The sequence below is a fragment of the Pithys albifrons genome, chromosome 12 (genome assembly GCF_047495875.1).
Source record: "Pithys albifrons albifrons isolate INPA30051 chromosome 12, PitAlb_v1, whole genome shotgun sequence".
NCBI lineage: Eukaryota > Metazoa > Chordata > Aves > Passeriformes > Thamnophilidae > Pithys > Pithys albifrons.
In genome coordinates, this window is record NC_092469.1 from 18,757,912 (window position 1) to 18,771,050 (window position 13,139).

Consider the following 13,139-nt stretch of genomic DNA (forward strand, 5'->3'; position numbering starts at 1 on the left):
CAAAAAATCCTTCCTTAAGCACGGGGAGATTAAAGAGTCCAGTGAGATGTCACCAAATGAGAAAGCAGCTGTGAACCATTCCAGCTGTGCCTGGAATGGGGAGCTGTTCCTCCCTAGTCCATCATGTGAGGATTCCCTCAGCCAAACATGCCTGAGAGTAAATGGCTGAAGTCAGGCCTGAAATAGTTCAAATTCTTGGGCACAGCAAGGACAAGCTCAGCAAATGCTGGGGATTCATTAGTAACAGTTCCAAGCTGAGCTCCTTTTGGGGAATAGGATTGATCTCTGATTGCAACTTTGCTGGAGCTTTTCTGGACTTTTGTGGGTTATTTTTGGCCAAACCCATCATGATTTGCCGTCAGTATTTGAACAGGACACCTTTTCTCTGTGAGGCACGTTCTTGTGTCATCAAGTTTTATTCCCACTTCCATTTGGGCCCTTTGCCTCCAGGAATAACTTCCCTCCTGACAGAGGTGCCAGGTGAACATTCCACACTAAGTGGGAACATTCTTTGTGGTGACTCGACCACGTTGTTTAATCCTCCCAGATACAGAAATAACAACCAAGACATCTGAGGTCACATTCCCAATAGCCAGAACAATCCTGTAGCTCTTCCAGAAATCAAGGAATTGAGGTAAACAAGGGAGAGGCTTCCCAGAAGGAGTCATTGCACAGTGAGCTCAGTCCATCCTGAGCTGCAGAGAATTGAAGCAGTTTGTTGGAGCACTGCAGGTCATCCCCAAGGGAGAGTGAACAGAAATGTTGGCAGATCTGCAGGCTTTGACTGACACATTTAGGGCCAGAGTCCTGCCTGAACTGGGGTGTTCTTCACCCTTCAGGACAGCTGTGTTGGCTTTGTAGATGTTCAAGATAATCTGTGCTGAAAGATGGGAATGGCTGTGTTGGTGATAATGCTCATTGTTTCCCTGCAGTCTGTGCAGAGCTCCCAGCACAGCCCCAGACCTTTCCCACTGCACCAGCCCATGGAGAGCTCCAGGAGTTTCCCATGGATGGCACTGCTCCTCTGGAGCACACAGGCTGTTCTGCTTTCCCATTGTAGCAGCCCATGGAGAGCTCCAGAGGAGTTTCCCATGGATGGCACTGCTCCTCTGGAGCACACAGGCTGTTCTGCTTTCCCACTGCACCAGCCCATGGAGAGCTCCAGGAGTTTCCCATCCATGGCACTGCTCCTCTGGAGCACACAGGCTGTTCTGCCTTCCCACTGCAGCAGCCCCTGGAGAGCTCCAGGAGTTTCCCATCCATGGCACTGCTCCTCTGGAGCACACAGGCTGTTCTGCTTTCCCACTGCAGCAGCCCATGGAGAGCTCCAGAGGAGTTTCCCATGGATGGCACTGCTCCTCTGGAGCACACAGGCTGTTCTGCCTTCCCACTGCAGCAGCCCATGGAGAGCTCCAGGAGTTTCCCATCCATGGCACTCTCCTCTGGAGCACACAGGCTGTTCTGCTTTCCCACTGCAGCAGCCCATGGAGAGCTCCAGAGGAGTTTCCCATGGATGGCACTGCTCCTCTGGAGCACACAGGCTGTTCTGCCTTCCCACTGCAGCAGCCCATGGACAGCTCCAGGAGTTTCCCATGGATGGCACTGCTCCTCTGGAGCACACAGGCTGTTCTGCTCTGATGTGAGCCAAGGTCACTGGGCAGAGAATCATAAAACCTTCCCCAAAGGGAACCAGAATTAGATTGTATCACAGGAGGCAGTAGCTCAGTTTCTTAGAGTCCATAGGAATGGCAGAACTCCTGGAGTGGATGGATTCACAGACTATTCTGAGTTGGAAGGACCCCCAAGGATCATCGAGTCCAACTCTTAAGTCAATGCCCCACAGAGGGGATTGAACCCATGACCTTGGCATTATTACAACCAAGTTTTAACCAACTGAGCTCATCTCAGATTCCTGGCATTAAAGCAGAATAAGAAAGGCAGACGGGGGAAAAAAGGACACCTGGGCGTGTAAAATAATCAAAATCAGGATTTATTTCATTTTTAAACAAGACAAATGGATAGGAAAGATTACAGGAACATTGGGGTGGGTAAGACTCTAGCCAGGAATTAGACTCTTTTGGGTCCAGTCTTATATTTGTATATAATAAGATTCAGGCCCTCCCTTGGAATCTGAGGTGTCTGCAAGTTTCAGTTTGAATGTCTGTGTTTTGTAAGACTCTCCAAACAGTCTCAGTCCTCAGTATTTGGGGGAAATTCACAGTAAATAGTAAGAGCTTCAGAAATTCCAAGCCATTCCATTTCTTGGCATCTTCTTTTGACTGAGGTAAAGGGAATAATCAAAATATTCATGCTGAGTGAAAACTGAAAGAGACCTCTGAGATCACCAAGTCCCACCTTTGATCCAACCCCACTTTCATTACTAGATCTTGGCACTGAGTGCCACATCCAGTCTCAAAATTGCATCCAAGCTACTTCTCCTTCCTCTGGATCCCAAGGCCCCCAAGATACATAATTAGCAACAAATCTGGGGGTCTCAAATGAGTCTGATCAATAGTGGAAACATTTACCATTCCACCCAGGAATTGATATGTTAGAAATGGAGATATTGTCCTGGATATTCATCAATGCCTAGTATGGGAAACACTGATATTAATACCTCTAATTAATCCAAAATATTGGTTTTTCCATTCTTGCAACGTACCAGAAAAAGAAATTTCATGTTGGATTAGATTCCATTTACCAGCAGAGTGCTCAGTTGTTGACAGAGAGTCTTCCTGTTGGAAATAAATGTAAACCAGGATAGGAAAGCTGAACTGAGCAAACTGAGGCCCTTCTGAGGAGAAAAATAGAACAATTGCCGGATGCAGGTAGATAAAATGTTTCCTGTGGGACAGAAATTCCATGGAATGTGCTGATTTTTGCCAATCTAAAACCTTCCCCTGGCATCTGTCAGTTCAGTTTAGCATGGAAATAAAAATGAAAAATTCAGTTGTTTGAGGGGTTTTATTTGTTATTTATTGCTCTGAAGAATTAGCAAGGAAACGTCACCACTAAGACATAATTTCTGCAGCTCTTTGTACATCTACAAATAGTGTAACAAATCAGCACAAAATGGTTTGGTTTTGACAAAAACAATGTGCTTTGTTACAAACATCACAACTTTTTGTGCTGTGGGGGTTTATCCAGTCTGGAACAAAGCAAATGTGGAATTAGGACTGAGGTCAGAGGGAGCTTTGGAAGCCCCGAGGCAGAAGGTCAAAGCAGAGTTAATTTCTGAGTCACCTCAGGTTGTGCAGGATCTTGTCCTCCCAAATTTGGAAGTTCTGTATGAACTGTGATTCCACAGCCTCCCTGGATCCCTTCCCCACTCTATTTATGAGCATTTTTCCCCCTTAGATTTGATCAGAATTTCCTTTTTTGTAGCTTGTGACTGTCTCCTCTGGCATCATGCCGGGAAGTTGGGTTAGAAAAGGACAAGCACGGAGGATTCTCCTGTCTGGCCATCCTGGAATTCAAACCCCTGTTGGTGCCCAGGAGGTCAGTCAGTCAGAACAGCAGGGCAGGATGTTGTGAGGAGGAGGAAAGTCATTGTGTTGATTTGCTTTTTGCCTTTGGTTCTGTGAAGTATCACCTGAAAAACCATCTGGCTGATGCTCATACTGGAAGTTCTGGCCAGGTGGGGGTTGGTCTGTTCTCCCAGGCACTCAGCAATAGGACAAGGGGGCACGATGGGCTCAAGCTCTGCCAGGGGAATTTGAAGTTGGAGATCAGAAAAACTTCTTTGCAGAGAGAGTGCTCAGGCATTGGAATGGGCTGCCCAGAGAGGGGGTGGATTCCCCATCCCTGCAGGTTTTTCAACTGAGCTTGGCCGTGGCACTGAGTGCCATGATCTGGTAAAGGGACTGGAGTTGGACCAAGAGTTGGACTTGATGATCTTGGAGGTCTTTTCCAACCCAATCCATTCTGTGATTCTGTGATTCTATGGATGTGGCACTGAGTGAGAATCCACCATGTCTTTATCCAACCCCACTGTGATCACCAGCCCAGGGCACTCTGTGATCACAGTGGAGTTGGACCAAGGGTTGGACTTGATGATCTTGGAGGTCTTTTCCAACCCAATCCATTCTATGATTCTGTGATTCTATGGATGTGGCACTGAGTGAGAATCCACCACATCTTGATCCAGCCGCACTGTGATCACCAGCACAGAGTGCCCTGGCCTGGTGATCACAGTGGGGTTGGATCAAGGGTTGGACTTGATGATCTCAGAGGTCTTTTCCAACCCAATCCATTCTATGATTCATCACCCCAAGAAGGCAAAGAGGCTGGTGATGGTCAGGCCAACCCTGGCAGGGCCTCACCTGCCAAGTCTTTGAGTTCTACTTGCTCTTGTATTTCCCTCACTTGCTGCTCCTTCGCCATCTCCACCCTCCCTCATCACCAACATCCTCCAGGCAGTGAGTCTTTAGCAGCAGCTCAGCAGTCAAATCATTCCAGACACAGGAAATGTCTCTTGGCCTCACTCTTGGCACAGGAAACTGGAAGTCAAGGGCTCTCTTACCCTCCTGCCAAGGCTCTGGGGCACTGCTGAGCTGACAGGGAGAAATGTTGGGGGTTTCATTTCCTTCAGACCTGTGGCATCCTTTTCCCTGATTTTTAGCACTGGGAACAAAATAAGCAACAAAAATAAGTTGGAACACCCCTCAGATGGATCTGAGCAGGTACAAGGGCATGACAGGGTCAGTGGCAATGGTGTGGAACAGAGAGAGGGAATTCAGGAGCCTCCAGATGAGTCTCAGAATTGCACTGATCACACATCACTCAGCTCTGTGGGGCTGACAGGCTGCAGTCCTGTGTCCTGCAGCCCTGGGGAAGGCACTGGAAGGATTAAAAGGGGTTCTCCACATCCAAATTCCCTTGTTCTGCCTCTTTTGAAAAGGACTGTGGGGTATTGCATTATTTCCACCTTTGTAGAAAAATTTTATCATACAAAGAGTCTTATTAAATAATCCCCTGTTGGGATTGAGTTACAGAGGTGGGTTATCTGAGCACTCCAGAGTGCTCTGAAAATAGAAGAGGGAAAATGCTTCAGTGAGGGAGAAAAGACATATCTGCTCATAAATGTTAATGTGAAATGTCCTGGAGTGTTGGAGAGAGAGAACTGTGGCTATTGAATTAATTTGCTCACTAAAAATACCTCATCTACTCCAAACAGTCTCCTCCACTCACCTGTGTTTGCAAAACCTTCTGAATATTTTATCTTTGAATCCAACTTTCCTTTCTTTCATCTTCTGCTTCCTCATCTTTGGTGATTCTTTTGGGGTCAGTTCTTTTAGGTTTTGGGGTTTTTTTTCCTGAACACATTCCATTCCTTGCCAGGAGCCATTGCTGTGTGTGCCCCTGAGATCACCCATCAGCTCTGGGGGTCATCCCTCCTCTGGGTTGTTTGGTGGGATGGAGGGAGAGAAAAATTCTATATAGGCATTGGAATGGGCTGCCCAGAGAGGGGGTGGATTCCCCATCCCTGGAGGTTTTGAAACTGAGCTTGGCCGTGGCACTGAGTGCCATGATCTGGTAAAGGGACTGGAGTTGGACCAAGGGTTGGACTTGATGATCTTGGAGGTCTTTTCCAACCCAATCCATTCTATGATTCTGTGATTTTGTGTCCCAGCTGCTCTCTGGCCTTTCCTCCAGCTCAGAGATATCTGAATGTGAACTGTGGGGGTGTCTCTGTCCCTTCCTTGAAACAGAGTGGGAGGACAAATCTGGCTGTGGGTTCAAACACTGAATTTCAGGCCCATCTGTGATTTATAATGATTTATATTGGCCCATCATGTTTGTGACATGGAAAGTTCTCTGTTTAATGAGAAAGTGGGCTCAGTTCCTGTTCCAGCTCCCATATCCCTGATTCAATCTAAACCACAGTGCCCTCACAAAGAACCTTTCAAGAGCAAAGAATTCCAAAAATCACTGCTATGAATGGCCCAAGAACCTACAGAGTAACCAAGTCCCCAGATGGTCTGTCCTTATTGCAGATTTGTTTGTCAGCCTGAATTTCTTGGTCCAGCAATGGGTCAATTTTCACCCATGAACAAAAAGATCTTTTGTTTCCTCAAATATGTGTGAATTTCATGGAATCCTTTCAGGAAAAAGAAAAGCATCTCTTTAGTTTCAAAGTGGAACATGCCAGGACCAGTTGCTTTGAAAACATCCTTGCCTGGAACGTGCTTTTCATTAGGAAAAATTTATCCCCAAACTGAAATTAGTCCCAGTTTTCAGGAACAACTTGAGTGTGTTCCTGCCTTGATATCTGCTGGTATAAATAATGTACCAAAATTCAGAAGAATTGGACCAGTTGCTTTGAAAACATCCTTGCCTGGAACGTGCTTTTCATTAGGAAAAATCTATCCCCAAACTGAAATTGCTCCCAGTTTTCAGGAACAACTTGAGTGTGTCCCTGCCTTGATATCTGTTGGTATAAATAATGTACCAAAATTCAGAAGAATTGGACCAGTTGCTTTGAAAACATCCTTGCCTTGAACGTGTTTTTCATTAGGAAAAATCTATCCCCAAACTGAAATTAGTCCCAGTTTTCAGGAACCACTTGAGTGTGTCCCTGCCTTGACATCTGTTGGTATAAATAATACAGTAAAATTCAGAATTATTTGTGTGTGTTTGGGCAGACTGTAACTGGGGAGGAACTCTGACAACCTGCTTGGGAATGCAGAGTTTTCTGCTCCACTCCAGCACCAAACCCAGCCCAGAGGAGCAATATAATTCTTGCTGGATCCCACTTGCAGATTGGATTTCCAAGTTGCAACCAAATAAAAGGAAGAAATGTCCCACTGGCATGGAAGTGTCACCAGGGAGCAACCTTGGGAACAGCGAGGCTTGGAAAGGAAGTTCCCAGCGAAGGCTGTTTTGTTGTTGGGATTTACATTTGCAATAAAGCTGAACCCCAGGAGAGTTTTGGCCTGTGTGGGGTGTTTGGAAGCTGCTGAAAGCAAAATGGGAGATTTGCTCCACTAACCAGAGTTTAAAACTCACCACAAAAACACCCTTGTGGAATGGAAAGCTGAAAGTTGTGCATTGGTATTAGGGACACTTGCACTAGTAGGAAAATCATTAATTGAGAGTTGCTCTAACTGGACTCTGCTGACCAAAAGTTAAGATTTAATTGTTATTTTGCACAGGATTTCCTGTGCAGAGTAATTAGTGGCAGCCTCCTCCCCTTCCCCCTGCGCTGCCTCAGGGATGGGCAAGTAACTTTTCTTTCTGCAGACAAGGGAGATGGACTTGCTGGGGCAGTTTGAAGGCTGGGATGGAAAGGACAGACAGTTTATCAAACATTTCACTGCTTTTACTTCAGTTCCACCTTCTTTTAACCTGCCCTTACATTTCCATCACAGCTCTTTCCCAGCACATCTGGCAGACTCTTTTTGCAATTTCCATCCAACGTGTACTCAAATCAAACTTTCTTGGTTTCTTGTCTGGTTTACATTTAAGGGGATGAGCTTGTGCTGGTTTAATTTAATCCCACCTCACTTCTTAAATGCTTTTCCCACTGGAAGACTTTTCTGGCTCCACAGGAAAGTAGCATTTGGCATAAGTTATAAACTCTACTTCAGGCAACTTAATCTGTTCAGAGTGGGGTGGAAGAGGAACAAGAGCAGTGGAGCAAACAAAGGTTTGTGTGTCCTCACTTAGGGCTGAGACCCTCCTGGCTGTGAGGGATGGTTTTTTCTTTGGATCCCTCCAACACTCTCAGAGGTTTCTGTTTGCTCAGTGCAGAGCACAACAGGCTCACTTTGGCCTCTCAGTGAAAATGCCCTTGGAATCCCTTCTTGTGTTATTGCACCTGAGACAGTGAAGATGCTTGAGGTTCAGAAGAGGGATGAGATCCAATCTAACCATCTCTGCACTGCACACAGTTGTGTTTGCCATTTGTTAAGCCCAGTCGTTGGTGTTTCATTCAAGCATCTATTCCAGAAAGAGAGTTCTTGCTTTGGGTAGTAGAAGTGGTGAATCAGCCAATTGTTTTGCTTCTTCCAGTGGTTAAATCACCTTCCCTTATAAATGTTCAGGTCTGCTTTGTTTCAATCTGCCTTTAGCCACTGATTCCTCTTCTGTGCTCAGTTCCAAGACACCAGTTCCACCCCCAGCAGAACATCCCCTTCCCTCCTCCCCAGACCAGGCAGGTTGGGCTCATTTATGGCCTGATTTCCCATCCCAGCAGGTTTGGTTGATTGGATAAAATTGTGAGCTGAATCTGCTCTATGATCCTTGGAATATGCCATCCCATTCACTGCAATTAAATCAGCAAAATGTGTTCAATTTATGGCTGACTCCTCCGTGCACTCGTGTAATAACCCTCAGATAAACTGATCATGAGATTGTGCTGCTTAAAGCCACTGTTTATCTTCCCAAGCACTTAAGGCATTAAGTGTCAGTAGGAGAGGAAGATGAAATGTTGGCAGAGACTTTGCAGAAACAAACACGAGCTGGAATATTGAGAGGCTCAAAGCAAGGAGGGCCATGGAGCAGAGTTGTGGTTTTGTCTGACACCTTCGAGCTTTTAAAGAAGGAAGATAAAGATAATAAATGTCAGCTCTGATTTAAGGTGTGCCAACTGCTCTGTACAGGTCTCAGTTGAGGTTATTTATCAGATCACTCCATAATTGCATCCACACTAACCCCGTGGCAGTGGGATCCTGGATTCTCCAGGAAGTTTGTGTGGGAGAAGGAAGATACAGCCAGATGCAAGAGACTTCCTGGAAAACACCTAAAAGAGAAGGAAACTCCCTATTTCTGCCTTAAAAAGTAATTCTGTGATTCAGGCTGAAAAGTTTTTCATCAGCCTTGTAATTCCACCTGAACTAAATGCTTTGGGGGAGGAAAAAAAGTCAAAATATTTTCAACCAGAATGTGGAGTTTGGTGACAGCCAGCACATGGATATGGAAAACAGCTGCTTGTCTGGGTCATACAGGGAATATTGACACACAAATGTGGACACTGAAACCCTCCCCTGCAAAATACAGGAGAGTCTGTTCATCTGGGAAAGAAAACAGTGTTTCTCTCTATTCTTAGGAAGTGTTCTTAAAAGCCTATGGATTTGTGATTTTATAGCATTACTATATTTTACAACAGAGATAGAGGGTTCTTTTGCCAGTAATTTTTCCATGAAACTTCAGGATGTCTTGCAGGATTTTTGCTCTCAAGAAGTGCAACAGCTTTAAGTTTCATTTTGATTCAGAACTAGGGAAAATTGAGACATTGAGATTTTAAGTTCAATACACTTTTCATGCTCTCTGTTATGATAACACACCCTTGGTTGTGCCAACACTCCCACCTTTGCTCAGGGGGATCTCACCACGGTCTGACTCCTCTGAGGACGCCCCTGAGACCTGTTGGAATCCTCATTTTGGCAAAGCTCTTCCTCCCATGCAAACCCTCGTCAGAATTGACTTCAGTGGGACAAGATTCAACCCTTCTTATTTTTAAATCATGTGGCTGATGTACTTATTGGAGCCTTGCCCTGGGTGTGATAAACCCCAGTTTGAATTGCTGAGGGCTCAGCTGCTGCCTCCAACAGCTGCATGGCTGTAATTTGCCAATAGGATGGATTACATCCTGATTGCAGTTTCTGTTGAGTGATAGGCCAAAATTACAAGGCAGAAATGTGGCTAATCATGACAAAGGAGATAAGTCTATTCATCCCCTGCCCGCTTTTAATATCTGCAGAGCAGATGCTGTTTGTTCCCTTCAGCTGCATTGACATGGAAATGTGCTCCCATTCGGAAGATGCCTTAAGGTTAATGGAAACCTTTAGTGGACATTTGGATGGGGGGAGGGAGGGAGAGAGATGGAATATCTTGGAAGGTTTCTCTTTGCTTCCCAGCCCAGATAAACTCCCACAAATCAACCAGGTGTTGTAATACAAGCACAGTGAGCTGCTCCAGGTGCCTGTGAAAGCTGAATCCCGGGTTTTTGGCAGATGGATTGGCAGCATAGGTGTGAGTCACGCTGGGAAAGGCTCTACCCCTGCAGGGATTGAGGCTGGAGAGGGTTGTGCATGTCATTTATTGCCCTCACTCCCACCAAGCAATACAGTCCCTCAGGCTGCAATTAAACCACCTCTGGGTGTTTGGGCTCACTGGGCCATCAAGCCAAGCCTGAGGTCACAGAATCAGACTGCTTTGGCTTGGAAAGAACCTCAAAGCTCATCCAATCCCACCCCCTACCATGGACAGGGACACCTCCCACCAGCCCAGGTTGCTCCAAGTCCTGTCCAACCTGCCCTTGGACACTTCCAGGGTTGGGGCAGCCACAGCTTCTCTGGGCAGGTTGGGGCTGCACTAACAGACCAGAGAGGTCCCAGGAGGGTGAGATTTGGGGTGGAGAAATCTCAGTAAGAGATACATTCCACAAGCCTGTGCCTGTAGCCTGGGGAAAGCTGTGGGAGATGCCCCAGCCCCAGTGCCAGCCGTGGGGAAAGGCATCTATCAGGAATGGGCAAGGAATTGAGCTGTGTCACCAAGCCTGGAGCTGAGCTCCCAGCTGGAACAATGTCCCTGTTTGTGCTGGAGCTCTGGGCTGAGCTGCTCTCACACCCTACAGCACAAAATATCTCATGTCTCCCCTTCACTGCTGGGCTCTATTTGCTGTTCTCTTACTTCTCTGAGGGAGAATTTTCTGCTCAGGCATTGGAGGCTGCTCTGACTCCTGCAGCCTGGCTGGGTCCAGGCACAAGCACGACCTCACCCCTGGGTGCTGAGCCCTTTTCTGCCCTCCTGAAGGTGTCTTGGGGGTCACCCATTCACCCCCTCCCATCACCATCTGCCTGTGCTGCATAAAACGCCTCCAGTCTGAGCTGGCTCAAAGGAACTCATTGCTGTGTGACTGAATCCAGCAGGATCGTCTGGAGGATGTTTCTCTCGGCTCTGTTGCTCCCTCCCTGCTAAAAGTGGATTCTGCCTCATGCACTCGTGGAAAATCCTCTGGCAGTGCCAAATATAAAGCAGGCACTGAGCCCCAACAGGAGGAAAGTGCAGCCCACGAGCCTCTCAGCAGGTCCTCAGAACCTGAGCAAAGGGCTGGGGAGGCACAAACGGGCTTTAAATGCTAACTGGGCACAAACCAGGGCACTAAAATGGGAAAGGAAGTCCATGTGTCCCATGAATCCCAGGATGGAGCGTTGTCAGCAAGGCTGTGTGTGATAAGGGCAGGAATGCTCTGACCACGTGGCTGCTGTTTCTGCTCCAGTTCCGTGGGGAAAGGCCCTTTCCTTATCGAGGATGTTGTGCCCCAGGAACAACAGGGGAGTCTGGTTTATACTAGTACAGTAAAATTACAATTTTCAGGAAGAATTTCTCCCCTGAAAGGGTTATCAAGCACTGGAAGGGCTGCCCAGGGAAATGGTGGGGTCACCATCCCTGGAGGTGCTGAAGGAATGACTGGATGTGGCACTCAGTGCTCTGGTTTAGATAACAAAGTGGTGTTCAAAGGTTGGATTTGGTGATCTTGGAGGTCTTTTCCAACCCTAATGATTCCAAGCTTCCTGAAACACTCTGGGAACTCCTGATGGGCACTGTTACAGCAAGAATAGGTATTCTTAGCTCCTCTGTCTTCACTCTTGGTGCAAAGCACAGTCCACAGCAGAGTCCCTGATGGTTCTGATCAGAGCATCAGCCACTTGCAGATGTTCAGCTGTGAGAGATGACACTGAGAAGGCCTTAAACAGAGACAGTTTCCAGTTTAGGTTGTGTTGATGTGATCAGCAAAGTGTGAGATCATGAATAATTGCTCTTGGGTTTTATTCCTCATGTCCCAGTCTTTCTTCTGCTCAATGTTTGCCTTTTTTTTCTTGCATTCTTAATTCTTAGCACCAAAGGAGAATGTTTGCAAACATTGGGGGTTGGGAACACTTTTCCAGCCGAGAGGGAGCAGACCCCAGAGATGAGGTTTATGCTGCAGAGGTTGGACCAGGCATGTGGATCCCCTGACAAGCTGAGCTGCTCCTGTCACACAGGTCAGGTTTGACATAACACCAATAAAGTCCCTCTCTTGGGGGGAATTAAGACCATTCAGTAATGCTGAAATACAACAAAGATTTTAGAAACCAAGCATTTAATGGCTAATTCAGACTCCTCCTCCAGGAATGAGGAGTACAAAGGGAGGGATTATTGAGTTCTGGAATCACAGATTGCCCCAAACCCTCCCAGGCAGCCCCTGGGATGTGCATTCATCAGCCTGGGCTGGGATCTGGGCTGGGTGTGTTTCCAGAGCATTCTTTGTGACAGAGATAATCTTTGCTGTGACTGGAGGGTCAACAAGCACAGATCTGATTGACTTGGCTGTTGCAGTGTTGGCAGAGGAACAGGATTGTAGAAACAAGAACTCCCCAACAGGAATTCCAGAGCTGACCCAGCTGTGCTCCAGTGGCACCAGAGACAGACCAGCAGAAATGCTCTTGTACAGCTCATCCAGGTTTTATCCCAGAAGGTTCTTCACAGCACCAGCAGGAGGGTATCACTTGGTAGCCCGTCTGAGGAGATAAAATTGAGGCTGGAAAAACCAACCCCATTGATTCTTTGTTATTTCTACCCTTCATTATACCACTGTTTCTGTGAGCACTGAACCAGTGAGGCAAAGCCTCAGAGCATCACAAGCTCTCTGCAAGGCTCCTTCCCATTAGTTATGCCTTTCCCTACTGTCAATCCAGTGAAAATAACCATTTCCCTTCTTTCAGGGCAAGTTTTATGAAGTTCAGTCCAGAATTGTCCCACGTAACCCTATACAGGGAGCTGCAAAACTTCAGCCTGAAAGTGTCACTCCCACGTCTGTTCCTGACCCCTCCACGTTTATTTTCCGTGGCTGTGAAACTCTCTTTGACCTAATTACGATTCCCACTCGGCCTTTTGGTGCTGGAAATGTAGATGTGGAGCTGCTGAACCAAAAGTGTGTCAGATGCACTGAGGTCTCCTCTGCCTTTGGGAGCAGAGAGGAGCAGGCAGGGGCTGCAGAAAGCAGGATCATTTTCCATTTAAGCCAGTGTTTAATTCTCTTAATAGCCCCAAGATTGTAGGGGCTCAAAGCTTTACATCAAGGATTAAGAGACCTCCTAAATATAGGCTTGATGTTGCAGGGAAGGTAAAAGAACAACAGAGTCGCTGAGAGG